Genomic DNA, 14139 nt, shown 5'->3' on the forward strand with positions numbered 1-14139 from the left:
CAGATCTGCAGTGGGTAGCTGCTTTATGGATGCGAGGCAGGTAATCCTAAAGCAGAAAGCCTGTTAGAGATCAGAAGGCCAGTTCAGAGGCTTTGATTTTTTTCCAGTTTGGGTTTTTTCTTTATTCTTTTTTTTTTTTTTTTAATATATGCTAATTTATAATATTAGGAAGCCAAAAAGGTGTTGTTGTTTTTTATTTTTGCTTTTTAAAAGGATAAGCAGCCAGTTACAGTAGTTAGTTTCCCACATGGCACTTCTGCAATACCATTTTCTTTCATAATTTTTGCTTTTTCTTTTCTGTTCAAATACAACCCATTGCAGATGAAACTGCATGCCTGTCTTCTGTGGTTTAAACCTTTGTTTATGCACTAATGAATCTAACTAGGTGTCATAGCACACTCTAATGAGCATCACTCGCTTTCATTTAACGCTACAGCTTGCCATTAGACACTTTAGGAGAGCTTTTGGTTTATTCATAGCAATCACTAGATATTCTTTTTCATTAGATAGATACCAGTTTTCCCTGTTGTGCCTTTCATTATTAAAGGAACTATGAAATGTTAATACTGGCCTTAAAATCCAGGGCAAAAATGCCCCCAATCCCATTTGAAATGTAATCGCTTGTGTTGTAAATGATCTTAAAGATCAGAGCACAAACAGCTTGAAATTTTATTCATTTATTTATGAAAAATAACTAAGAAAAATCGATAAGAGGGCTCTGTATAACCCACTATTCTGATTTACCTTGTTAACTAAAGTTCTCTTAGTTAATTTAATCAGCAGGACTCCTAATATAAGAGTCCATAAATAACTATTAAGAGCTATCATATTCCTATCCAAATTCTTATCTTTAAAATTTAAACCCAGAAACGCTTACACTTTTCAGAGCTTAGCCCTGAATCAGTTTTGAAAGGGCTTTTCTCTAACAAGCCACCTCTGAATTCTTCTCAGATAAGAGGAATACTCCAAAGCAGCTCCCATGAACTATGTTTGTGTAGACTTTGTTGCTACAGCCTACAGCTAGATTTCAAATGTTTAATTCAGCTAGAGCTGAGCTCCTTTTTCATGCCAATGATGCCTGTCAAAAGTACATTTTGATTTTACATTGTTTTCGTATCTTGTAAGTTTAGATTTTTTTTAAGAATTTACATTGAATCTAAATAATCCTTTTATTTTTAAAATGTTTCCTTACTAATGATTTCTTCACCTTTCTTTCCCATTATTGTAAGTTTGACAAATTTAAAACAGACCAACAGTACTACTCTTCAAAACTTTGAAGAGTTCATAGATCAATTTTTAAAATATTTATTACAAACCAAGTGTCAGCTTTCATAGTACTTTCTCATAGCTGTGTCTCATTTAGTATGACCAGCTTCTAAATTAAGATAAATATAGCTATTATTTGTATTTAAATTTCATTATTCTGTCACTTCACACGCTGAAGACTGAAGGTGCATTTAATTTACTTGACATTGCAGTCACATCATCCCTGTACATAATCTGCTACATATATTGTACCCTAGAACACATCTTAGAGCATTAATCTCAACTAATTTATTTCTTTCTAGATCCCCCCAGTAAATATGACTAAACAGTATTTGTATTTTACAGTGCTTTATTTCTACTACACAGTTGTGCTCTGAGTACAAGAGCACCCATGAAAGCACAAAAAAAAAAAAAAAAAAATCTTGGTTCTTACTTCTATAATATCACAGAAGCTAAAGGGTAACAGTGGAGGTTATCTTCATTTCTGTTTTAATTACTATAATTTTATTCTTCCAACTTTTATAGTTTTTGTTTTAGGTAAGTCCAAATACTGACTTGTTGTATTATGTCATTATCAATGAATCTTTGGTCAAATCCTTGACCAAGAAGTTGGCCATGTTGTGTTTTGATTTATTTATCTTTTATACATCTAAGTGACAGGACAGTTGGGCCACTCTGTGCTTCTGGAAATTTTATATCCATTTCTATGTTAACTTCTAAGGTAGTAGTGCCAGCAAAATATTTGGATTATATGTATTTAACATATGCATGCAAGCATGTAACAAGAATTCCAGTGCAAAATATTACTTATCTTATGAATTTACCATGATGGGCAAAAGTTTCACATAAGCTAGCATAAAAAGCTTTCATTAAAATGTTGTTGTGTTCTTTAAACTGAATTATTGCTAGCTAAAAAGCTAAATTTCTAAATAAATAATGAAAAGGTATGCATAAATTCTGTCTTAAAAACTATTGGCTGGTCATGCCATTATTCTCTAATACTCAGATATCTAACTGCTGTCACAAACTCTTTTCTTGTGAAGTAAACTTTCTGATAAGGGCCCTGTCAAGAACACCTGTGTAGCTTTAAGTAAATCTTAAACTTTTGGATAATATTTTTTAATTGAATAAGGGAGTCCAAAACATTCTTCCTCCTCAATTGAACAGTAGGAATTAAGAAGTTTAAATTTGATACATGTATGTGTTAATATTCAGTCAAGTGTTTTTAATATAACACGATACAAGAACTGAAAGACAGAAACCATTCTGACTCAGGCCATTGACCAGTGTATTTGCAACATGGGTAAGCAAGAAGGAACAAGTACTCTGACTTAAAGTATTTGAAAATTTAAATACACCTCTTGAATATAAGAAATTCTTTCTGTCCCTGACTAGTAAGAGAGGCCACTACTTCATTCTACTTCCAGCCATGTGGTCCCATTGGTCTAGGCAACCATAATTATTACTGAGACTTTCTACCTCCAGTGCTTGTCTGGGTGTATATGAACATAAAATACACTAAGTATCAGTGCCCTGCAAATAATTACTTGGAATAAACAACCAAGATGATTAGAATACCACCTGGGATCCTGCTACACCAAGATGAACGGCTGAAGGAGAAGGTGTAATTCCTGAAGAACCTGAAATAACTGATAAGCAACTGTTTACACACTGGATTTTCACAGCTGTGAAGCATGTTACCAGCTTCTCACAGTGGAAATGAGCAACAGGCAAAGACGCGCTTATTAAAGAGTTCATTTCAGCAAGTATTGGATATAAGAAATAGAAGAATTTTTCTCAATATCTATAAAGCATTCACAGAAATACTAAAATTGCCTCCTTTATCTGGGTGCATACATGCACTACAGAACAATGGATTGGTAGAACTATGAGGCATTCCCTGGAAAATCAACCCTCCTTTCAAAAAGCCAGCGGGTTTCTCAGGTTGGCTAATGAATGGAAGAGACCACTGTTGAAAGCATCTCTACAATTTGAGTTGCACACAAACTGTTTGTTTTGATATCAAAATCTGATCTAAAGTTACTTTCATTCAGTCTAGTCTGGTGGGATTTTGACTGCATTCATTTAGAACTTTGGAAAGTCTACTGTTGGTAGTCTACTAATGGTAGCCTGTTCCCCACCTGTGGGCCATATAGAAATACTCCCTCAACTTGCTCTGGATTCTTCAGTATGCATTCCTGCCTGTTCTCTTGAAGAGCTTATGTAATTATAGAAGCCACAGCTGTATCAGGCCTGTGGAAGTAGCACTAGAATATGAGGGAAGGAGCACAGTACACTTGCTAGACTGTAAGAAGCTGAACTTTACTGCTATGCACCTATTTTTGTTAAAGAGGGAAGGAGCACTTCTGCAGGATCCCAGCTCTGAGCATACAAGCCTCAAAGAGGTCTAACTTTCTGTTTTCTCTGTCTCACCTTGGCTGTTTGAAGTCAGGCTCATCCAGTTCATATGCAACTTTACCTAGTTAGTATTCATTTTCAAACATCTAATTACTGTAATGCAAAAATAAGATGAATCTGGTACTGAAGAGGAAAGACCAGATTTGCATTTACATTGAATATTATATGATAATATTGCTGTTCCCTGACAATTTTTTTGAGTAGGCCAAACGTATCTGTGAAATTACCAAATTGCTGCATGCCTAAATTGCTACTGTTAAAAGAAAGCATCCATGCAGATGCAGCCACATCAGTACCAACAAACTAGGCTTTGTCTTTGCACATCTGCTTCGCTGTTGTATGACTCCCCACACAGAATCCATCACAGCTTGGAGCTGGCAATCCATCAGCATTTAAAGGCAAAATAACCAGTCTGGTAAGGGAAGGGGTGAGGGGGGAGATAAATCACCCACACCTCGCACCTGTGATCTCAGCCCTTCTCTGCAGGCAATGTGATACCCAAGAGGGCTAATAGCTAATTAGTCTCTCTGCTCATTTAGTGTGGGGCTTCTAGTGAAACAAGACTCACTAATTTAGCTAAATTATGCTTTTAAAATATTGTATGTTCTCTAAGGAATAGACTGGAGACTAAAAGTCACATGTTGGGCCTTGAGGAAGAAAAGGCCACACACATGCAGAAAAATGGCCCTTTGTTTTTAGCATCAGTGTTAGAAATTTCACTTGTAGGGAAGAATGGGCTAGTATAACGGAATCTGAAAATCCCTATGCAGAGAGAAAACTTTGGTGTTAAGAAAGACATATTGAAGCAGGCCAGAGGAGAACTTCAGTGAATCAGACCGTGAAAATATTCAAATGTTCATTCAGTTCAACTATCATTACTACATATTTCATAATAGTGTATAATAAAGCACTAATAGCTATAGCATGAATTTGTAATTGTATTTCAAATAAATTTATAAAATATGTATATAAATATTAGCATATCAAATTTTGGGAAGGAGAATTGGCCTATTAAGTAGTCAAATCCCATTTCATCATTTCCAGTCCAGCTCAAACTAGGGGCAAATACTAAGTAAGACGACATGGTAGACATTGATCGATGTAAAATGAGTTGTTGATCTCAGGCCAAGTCCTAACAGACAGACATGGACCTCACCAAACCATCTGTAGTAATTGGTCCCCTGGGCCTTTGTCTTGCAGATGTCTACATGCAGTTTTGTGCACAGGAGCAGCAGCACTGGCTCAAAGACATTCTGGTTTTGGTCTTGTATTCACTCAAGCAACTCATATTCATGAATATCAGGACACGTATAAGCATTTGCAGTATCAGAGTACAGGCTGACAACCTCAGAAGACTTGCCAGAAATTGAAGGAACATAATAGTTAAACTATCCATTCACCTGTTTATGTAAGACCTCTAATTCTTAATGGAGTATTTGGCAGCCTGTTGGTGTGTGAGCTAGCTGTTTCTGTTCCTGTTCTGTGGATAGGTTTTCTGTAGAAAAAATGTCCTGTGGAGAGCATCTTTACACTTTTAAACCAGAAGATGTAAGTTCTTTATTTAAAAAGAAAGAAAAACACTTAAAACTATAAATAAGTTTATGATTAGGAAGGCTACGTTTTTAAAAGTGAACACTGTTGCCTTCCCTTCTGAGACACATGGCAGAAACATTTTCTATTTCATTAAACCATGGACACTGTAAAAGTGATTCTTCTTGTGATTCTTCTCACTTGAACCTTCAAGTGAGGTTGACCAATAAATGAAAATTTCTTACATATGCATGAATACTGATTCCATTATACCAGTAACTGAAGAGATTGCGTTGCTCTGTGCAAGCCGCAAGAATAACAGAACCATTTTGTCACCGTATCTGTACTTGCATGAACAGATAAAAGTCCACGTGACTTATCCTCAGGAGACTGCAGTATGTACTACCACAACTCCTCTTCTGTTGTAGTTTATGGAAAGTCAGCTAGACCATACCTATTACATCTGATGGGCAAACAAGAAATGGTTGTGCCTTGCTAGTGCTAGAGCAACAGTGTTACCCCTAAATTTTTCCTTCTTTCTTTCTAGAAGCATAAGGACATCTTTTACACAAATTAAAAAAATGTATAAAAGAAAAAAGAAAAAGATGATTTTTAGAAAAGAATCCTGCCCTTTACACACCTCTCAGGAAGATCTTAAACTATAATTTTCTCATGGATATGTTTTGTAGAAGTCATCAAAACTTACATGAAAAGTTACTTCTATCATATGTCAGATTTTTGTCTCCTGCCACATAGGTATACCCAGCTTTTTTAAGACTATCCAGCAGACCATTAGATATCTGTTCGTAAAATTTTAGCTCTATCACAAGAGTATCTGAAATAATAATCTCCAAAATCAGTGAAGTTTCATATGATCTGAGTGAGTTAGCATGGCTATTTCATTCACAGCTGCCCAGATACACTTTCATAGTTTCTGACTCTGTGCTATCCAAGCCATATGTGTGTATCCAAGCCACATGTGATATAGCTGTGCTAGTATAGTTGATCTAGGCTATAACCTGTCCTCGACGGTGGCCAAAGAGGGAAGAAAAGGTAAACATCTGGTGCTAATTCCCCAATACACTCATTCTTTTTCCAGAGTTCTGCAGCCAAGGACTTCCTCATCCAGGAAGAGCAGAATTGTAAATCAGACTACAGGCTATGAAAATTTGTACTAATGTACCTCTATAAAGGTTTCTTACTGAAATAAATATCTTTGGTGTTGTAAACACCATCTTAGACCACAGCTTAAAGATGGGTAAACCCATCCTCCTGAAATTCCAATGTGAACTTGCTGCAGGTAAATAGCTCTTGATGGATTTTTCTTCTATGAATGTGTTGAATTGCTTCTGTACTTTTGTAAAGTTTCGGCATCCCTAACAATCTACAGCAATGATTTCCTCTGAGTAATTTGTACTCTCTGAAGGAACACCTCTTTCTATTTCTTTTGAGCTTGTCACCTGATAACTTAATTTGATTTCATTTCTTAGTTATATTGAATAGTCATTCCTTGCCCATACATCATTATCATTACTAATAATTTATATAGCCCCATTACTCATCTGTCTTCTCTTTCTGAGGCTAAGGCGTCCTACCCTGCTTATCTCTTTCTCATGTATCTTTCAGTATGCTTGTTGCTATTCTCTTTACCCTTTCTAGTTTCACTGTGTTAATGGGTTAAATGTTTTCTTTAGTTGGTGACACATTACTTATTTTAAATATTGACTTTATCAGTGATATCAGTGATTTTGACCCTCAAATTTCTTTTAGAGAAATAGACATAGTAGAGACAGCAATATAATATTTTATATTTGTTTTCACAATAGTATCAGTAAAAACAAAAACAAATAAACAAGCAACAATAAATGGAATTTGTAATATCAACAGCAGAAAAACAAATGAAATAAACAACCAGCCAAACAAACAAAAAAAGAGTAGAGTTGAGCTGAGATGAACTGTATAGCATGACTCATTCTGCAATGAAAGATGAACATATGATGCATGTACTTTTTTCCTAGATGCAAAAATGTCACATCTTAATCACATAATAATTTATAATTCAGTTTTGAGTGGAAAGCTGTTTTTCTTCTTCTAAGCTTTGCACACTTTAACAGTGTTCTGCTGATTGTATCAGAAGATACAGTTATCCCTTGTGAGGCAGACACGTTACACAAACCACTAACTGAAGAACCACGTAGTCTGTTTTAGGTTCCCTTTTGATTGAGTTTAGATAAATATTTTGTTATTTTGAGGACACAGCTGTCTGGCTGAGCCTCAACATCATTACTAGCTCTTCAACATGCTGTGCTTTGGAACTTGGCCAGCAGGGTCCAGTGTCCCACTGAAGAAGCATGCAATAATGCAATGCAGTAAGGCATTAACGTAAGTACAGAACTTAATATTTACATGGCATGTTCTCAAACACAGTGTTCTAAGTTTTTTGATATATCAAATATCTCATATGTCTGCTGAAGCTAGAGAATTTTTTTCACTTGTAATGGCAATACATTTAAATAATGTCCATAAAAACATTATGAGTAATAAAACAGCAATATTAATAATAATATTACAAATTATGAACATTTTTATTGAAAGAAGTCATTTTAGAAAAGCAAGGCACAGGTTAGAACAATGTTAACAACAGAAAAGAACAGAATGTTTGAAGTTACTAAAAAAAATCACCAAAAATTGGTGAAAATCTGTTTCCTCTGTAGTCTATTGGAGATTGACCACTGGCTTGCATAGCATCACGAATTCATTCACTGAGACACAAAAACTTGAGAAATGTGTAAAGCACCCACTTCATTTCATGAGCGCTTTGGAATTTCAGGAGGATAGTTTTACCCACATTTAGGCTGCTCTGGCTATATGCCCTCAGGGTCAGGTGGGTTACGATGGTCTAAAATGACATTTACAATACCAAAGTGATTAAGAAACCTTTAGAAGCACATCAGTACAAAATCTCAGAGCCTTTAGTTTGAGTTGCATCATCATGTAAATAAAAGAACACAGAAAAGGGAGAAAACGTTACCTGACATTTATCATAATCAGTTTACCGAACACAAAAAAAGGGCACACGTGTACTCAAAGGTTCATACAAATTACAACCACTGTTCATGTTTTAGACATAGCACTTTTTGATATTGTAGGTCTACCACTGCAAACACACTTTTAGCCTTTTATTTTTTATTTTTTTTCAAAATAAGTGCTCTCTCATGTGAGCGGTCTCTCATTATTTGCTAACTTAATATCTGCAAACCTGAACTATCTTTTACCAACACCTTTCCTGATTGCTGTAATTAGTCTTGGCAGTGGGATACCTTGTTGCTTCATCCCTATTATCTGCTAAAATGATTGTGTTTTGGGGTTGTTTTTTTGTTTTTGTTTTTGTTTTTTTTTTCAGTAGAAGACTGAGTTGCCAGCTAGTAGTGTCATTATAGTATAAATGAATATTTGATGCGAAGCATTAATTTGAGAGATCATTAGTAAAAGCTGCAAACTGTAGTGAAACCAAGCAACTGGATGTCTTGGGAAATTACAAATAATATTAGACAGAAATAGAACTTAAACAGTTAAGACACAATTATTTCCACGTATGGAATAATTTATCAAGAGTTATACTAGAAAACTGTATATTCATCAGAAGCTTTGAACATATTCTTAATGTATGTAGCTTCAATATACCTATTACTGTGAGAAAAGAAACAGAAAACAACAACAACAACAACAAAACAGCATTTTCTCTTTTTCTTGTTTATCTATTTTGTACACTTTGCAATGCAGTGTGAAATTGCCTCTATACAGTTTCACTGATGGTTAACCACATTTTCTGTTTTATGCATTTGACTAGTAGCATTGATTCATTAGGAACAGTGTGATTTACTATTTTATTAGGATAGACCCTAAAAAACTTCATCAAGGGCTGGTTCTCTCTGTTCTAATCATCGATCCTCACTCACACAGAGCTCAGAAAATGTTTGTATGTGCTCTTCCCCAGGTTCTGAATGAGACCATTTACAAGTAATGGAAACTGATGTGTTATCTAGTTTTGTATCTATTTTAATTTTCATGCTTCTTAGAATAAGGCCTTTGTAGCAAATTGTAAACCACATTTTCATAATCCCCTGCACTTATGTTCAGGCCCAGCTTTGTTCTGTTTGATCTAGTTAACTGTCCAAGAGTTGCTGAGCAAGGCTTTAACATCAGACCACATGATTTGTGTGTTGTCTGCATTCTTGGTGCTTCTTCTTTTCAAGAAAGCCATAGGTAAAAGGCAAACTGTGTTTCCGAAGCCTTTACACTCTTGATCTGTAGATGAACTGATGCAGATTAAGTAACTTTATAAGTCTGTAAATCATATACAAAGCCAGAGTAAGAAATGGCAGCAGCCTAACAAGAAAGCAGAACAAGGAGGCAAAAAAGTTAGCAGCAGTGAGGCTTTCCCCTGAAAGTCTGAATGTTGACTGTTGCTGTATCTGTCTTACTGTTCTGCAAAGCACTTAGGTGCAGTAAAAGCATTGAATAATATACAGGATATTATGAGTCATAATCATACAGTCAAGCAACTGGGAACTTTGAGATAGGCAGCACATGACCAGGGAATGGGGCATGAGTCAATTCTAGCTGTGCATCCTGACCTGGAATACAGAATCAACTTTATTTCTGTAAGCAATGTAGCTGGGTTGCAATTAATTATGCCAGACATGAGCAAAGAGATCCTACTGATTATCCTGAGGAATTCCTGCAGAATTCACTAGATTAGGCACCATACAGCAGGAACCTGCCTATGCAATACACAGAGGTCCACTTACAAACATGCTGGGGTTCCCTGGGGAGCCTCTCTTTTAGGAGAGTTATGCATGAATTAAGCATCGATGGAGAGAAGAGCAGGTTTTGTAGAGAGGCAATAAACCTGCAGGAACCCAATGCAGTGGGAAGAGCAGTGCAGAGCCTCCTGGTTCTGCCTTGCCAGAACTGATGAACCCTGACAAACTGGGTCTTAGGGGCACCTGGCGAACAAGCATTACATCCAACAGTGCACCTAAGTTTTTGCATCCTCTATGACATTATATACTTCTATTGCTTCTTCAGCTAATGAAAGCTGACTGCTAGTCATACCTGCTGGAGGTAAAATATTATCCCTAAACAAGCACAGTTGGGCTTTGTACTCTTTGCATCATTGATCAGTTATGCTCCTCTTAGTTCCAATCAATAAAGCAATTTGATCTGTGATGAAACTGATCTGCTTTAAATTTACCTTTTTTTATTCAAATTGAATATCAACAATAACAGAAAAGGCATTTGTCAATGAAGAGACAGAAAAAGAGAGAGTTACTTGCTCCAGGTACTCTTGTTTGGGGATTAATATGGCTTTCAAAGAAAGAAGGAATCTTAAAAATATTGCCTGTGCTGACATACTCGGGTGTATTAAGCTTAGGCAGGGCTATTAAATAAAGGAAAAAGCAGAAGGGATGAGCTTACAGAACCTGACATTCCCCACAGCACTGCATGAATCAGGAGCATTGCATATTGGAACAGAAATGCGGTATAAGCCCCTTGCTCTGCACCACGCACTTCACGTTGGTGAATCATAACTTTGGGGAAATTTCCTCACTGTTCAGAGCAGCCTGCAGGACACGTGCTCTTTGCAGAATGAACTGCATGTTTCCATCCTTCCTTAGGCACATTCCAACAGCTGAAAACAATGACAGCAGCTATGTCTCTAACCTGCCAGCAAAAATAAACTGGTGTTCCAAAAATAATCTCTTCCTCTGCATACACACAAGCTGAATTTCCCCTCATAAAGCCTCATCTCAAGGTGGCAGGGATCCATGCATATCCTCCTCCCTGAAGGTTTGGCTGCTCAGGTTCAGGGCTGGCCTAGAGACAGGGCAGCCAGTGACCATGAAACTCTTTGACAAGATGCAGGGAGGCCCCCGGCCCACTGACTGACATCCTGGCCTGGCCTCAACCTATCTCTGTCCCAGTGGCCCTGCCTGGTACTCCTGGAGCTGAGGCTGACCATGGTGACTGCCTCTGGACCTCTTTCCATCTTTCATTACTCCATAGTGTAAGGGGAGTGGAGGGGCAGGTGCTGAGCTCTGCTCTCTGGTGACAGCAACAGGACCCGAGGGAACGGCATGGAGCTGGGACAGGGGAGGGTCAGGCTGGGTGTTAAGGAAAAGTTCTGCACCCAGAGGGTGGTCAGGCACTGGGACAGGCTGCCCATGGCAGTGGTCACAGCACTGAGCCTGCCAGAGTTCAAGAAGTCCTTAGACATATGATCTTTTGGGTGGTCCTGTGTGGAGCCAGGAGCTGGACTCAGTGACCCTTGTAGGTTTCTTTTAACTCAGGAGATTCGATGATTCTACGATTATTCTGGAAAAGCTGTTACCAAAAGCAAGATATTATCTCGATCAAACAGAATCATCTCATTCGACCACATGAACAGAACAAGGGTCTGTTCAAGTGGGAAAAAACAGGGCAAACGTTAAAGGATTAGAGCAAATGTCTCAGGTGATGGAAGACAGTAGAGCCAAAGCTGTTGTACTGGCAAAGGGGCAGTTAAGGGTGAAGGCCCTACCCAATTCAGTACTGTGAGCTGGATGTCAGTCTGGGACATCAAAACTGACAGTTATGTACTAAACTTGGAAGACATACATACCTCTACATTAATATTTTAAAATATGGCATCACAGATGGTTGGGTGATTCAGTTCTCGAGCAGTTAAGTGACTGGTCTTTTTTTCTATCACAAAGATGAAATTTCATCTCCACTGGCTATCAGATGAATGATGAATGTCTGCTTCGTACATCTTAAAATAAGTGATAAAAGTTGGAGGTGGAAAGACCACTTCTAGTTTAAGAGCCAGAGTTTCCACAATACATTTTAACTTGAACCATAACAACATCACAGTGGTGGTATCTTCCCATGCCTATGCAATTGTCTAGAGAAGCATCTGAAGCAAAGCAGAATCTTGAAATGGTTGCATTATTGTAGAGAGGTGGGTGCTGAGTTAGTCACTTATCAAGAATAGCACGTTATACAGGCAATGCAGATGTACCAGCAGATAATGAGCTCAGGCAGCATTGATTCCCCATTTGCTCCAAAGGGTAAATGCTGCTGTTCTTGTCAGCTTTGTATATTCATTGTCCTCTGACAGTATAGGATCACTGGTAGGGTTGAAATCAAGCCACAGGAAACATAGACATGCAACTGGTAAGGGGTAAGAAAGAAGGGTTTGTATCTTCCATAAGGCTGAGGAAAACCATGGCTATAAACTATGCTCAGTATTTTGAAGTGAAACCACTTGTGTTTTCATTCATTATCATTTCTGAGCTATTCTGAGCTGTGGAGGCCATTAGGATGCACCTTAATGTTCTCTGAAGCATGACTATGGTAAAACTTCTTTTTGACAAGAATTGACTATTATCTAGATACCCTCATGAGGCACGTAACATGATGTCCATTCTGTGAGAGTTTTAGTGGATATTAGCTCATCTAAGTCCATTACCTAAGTGGCTTCTGTTTCAGTAGGTGCATTCAATCTCTCCCAAGGAGAGGAATCTCTAGCTCAATCAATAGGATCGTTACATTTGCATCATTCTTCATTGTTAGGTTCATGTTGCTTGTAGTTGATAAAAAGTAAAATAACTGGTAGCAGCCAAACCTGAGTAAATAAATACAGAACAAATTTAAACTGGCAGCTGCATGTACATTTAATTGACATGTATTGATTTACAATTGCTAGTGGGCTTCAAAATCTTATCCCAGGCTATATCTAGGCTGCTAAGAGAAGTGTTATCTTTACACATGTTTACAGAATTTACTTTACTGGAGCTTTTTATTAAACAGAAGAAAACATAGTCAAGTTTAAACCACTTACAGCTGGATAGTTAAAGAATACGTTGTTTACTGGGCCTTAAAAGCTTGCATTGACAAAGAATGAAAGAAAAATAAATTCTCCATGTAAGTTCAGTTTTGAGGTTTAAATAACTAGAAGCTGCTGCAACTCCAAGCTGGAAGAAGATTCACATGTGCTAGCTTATACCTCTGATGGGGTGCTAAGACACAGCACTGCTGGAGGATTCTCAATCAGTTGAAATTGTCCTATCCCCAGAGAGCAGATGTATTTTGCTTTTATTTTGCATGTATTGGGCTATTACTTAGCATGCATTTATACAGAGCGGGTGGCAGATTTCCTGGGTGCAAAGGGGAAGGACCAGTCTATTATAAAAAGATAAGCCTGCAGAATATTTGCCATTAAGCTTATACACAACCTTGAAAGACAAAAAAGCTGACTCAGCCTTATATCTTCTGTGAATATTTCCAGGTTCAAAAAACAAATATATTTCTGATTGCACTATGCATGCTCCCCTCCCTGCCTAGCTTCTCTTCAGGCTTTTAAAGCAAGAAAGTGCCTAGAATATCCAAAAGAAAATATATTTCATAATGCACTTTATGCCCAGATCCCTGAGCAGTGCCTACTTCAGCTCTGAGGGATACCTGGTGAGCACCAGACACCAGTTGCTGTGGCTCTGCACAGACACCAAACTGCCCTTCTTTAAAGTTCACCATTCATCCTTTTTCATAAAACTTAGTAAGACCTAGAAATTTAACCTAATAACTTAAACCTAACAACAGGTGGGTGCACAGCACAGATGCGATTCAGCGGCAGAGCTGAACCTTTCATAAAATACTGTAATAGTTGCTATATTTTTAAAACATGGTTGTAAAACAGTGTTCTTCCTACTGCTAGGTAATAAGCTTCAGTGGGATTGATACCATTCCAACAGTGTCATAAAACATCTCAGTTGCCTAATCTAGACTCTAGTGAGCCAAACAATACTGCTTCTCTTTGTTAGGTCAAAATGGAAACTAGATGTCAGACTGAACTGAAGGAAGCCTTTCCTGACACTGGCCTTT

Source organism: Cygnus olor, chromosome 2 (assembly GCF_009769625.2).
Source record: "Cygnus olor isolate bCygOlo1 chromosome 2, bCygOlo1.pri.v2, whole genome shotgun sequence".
In the NCBI taxonomy this organism is placed as follows: Eukaryota; Metazoa; Chordata; class Aves; order Anseriformes; family Anatidae; genus Cygnus; species Cygnus olor.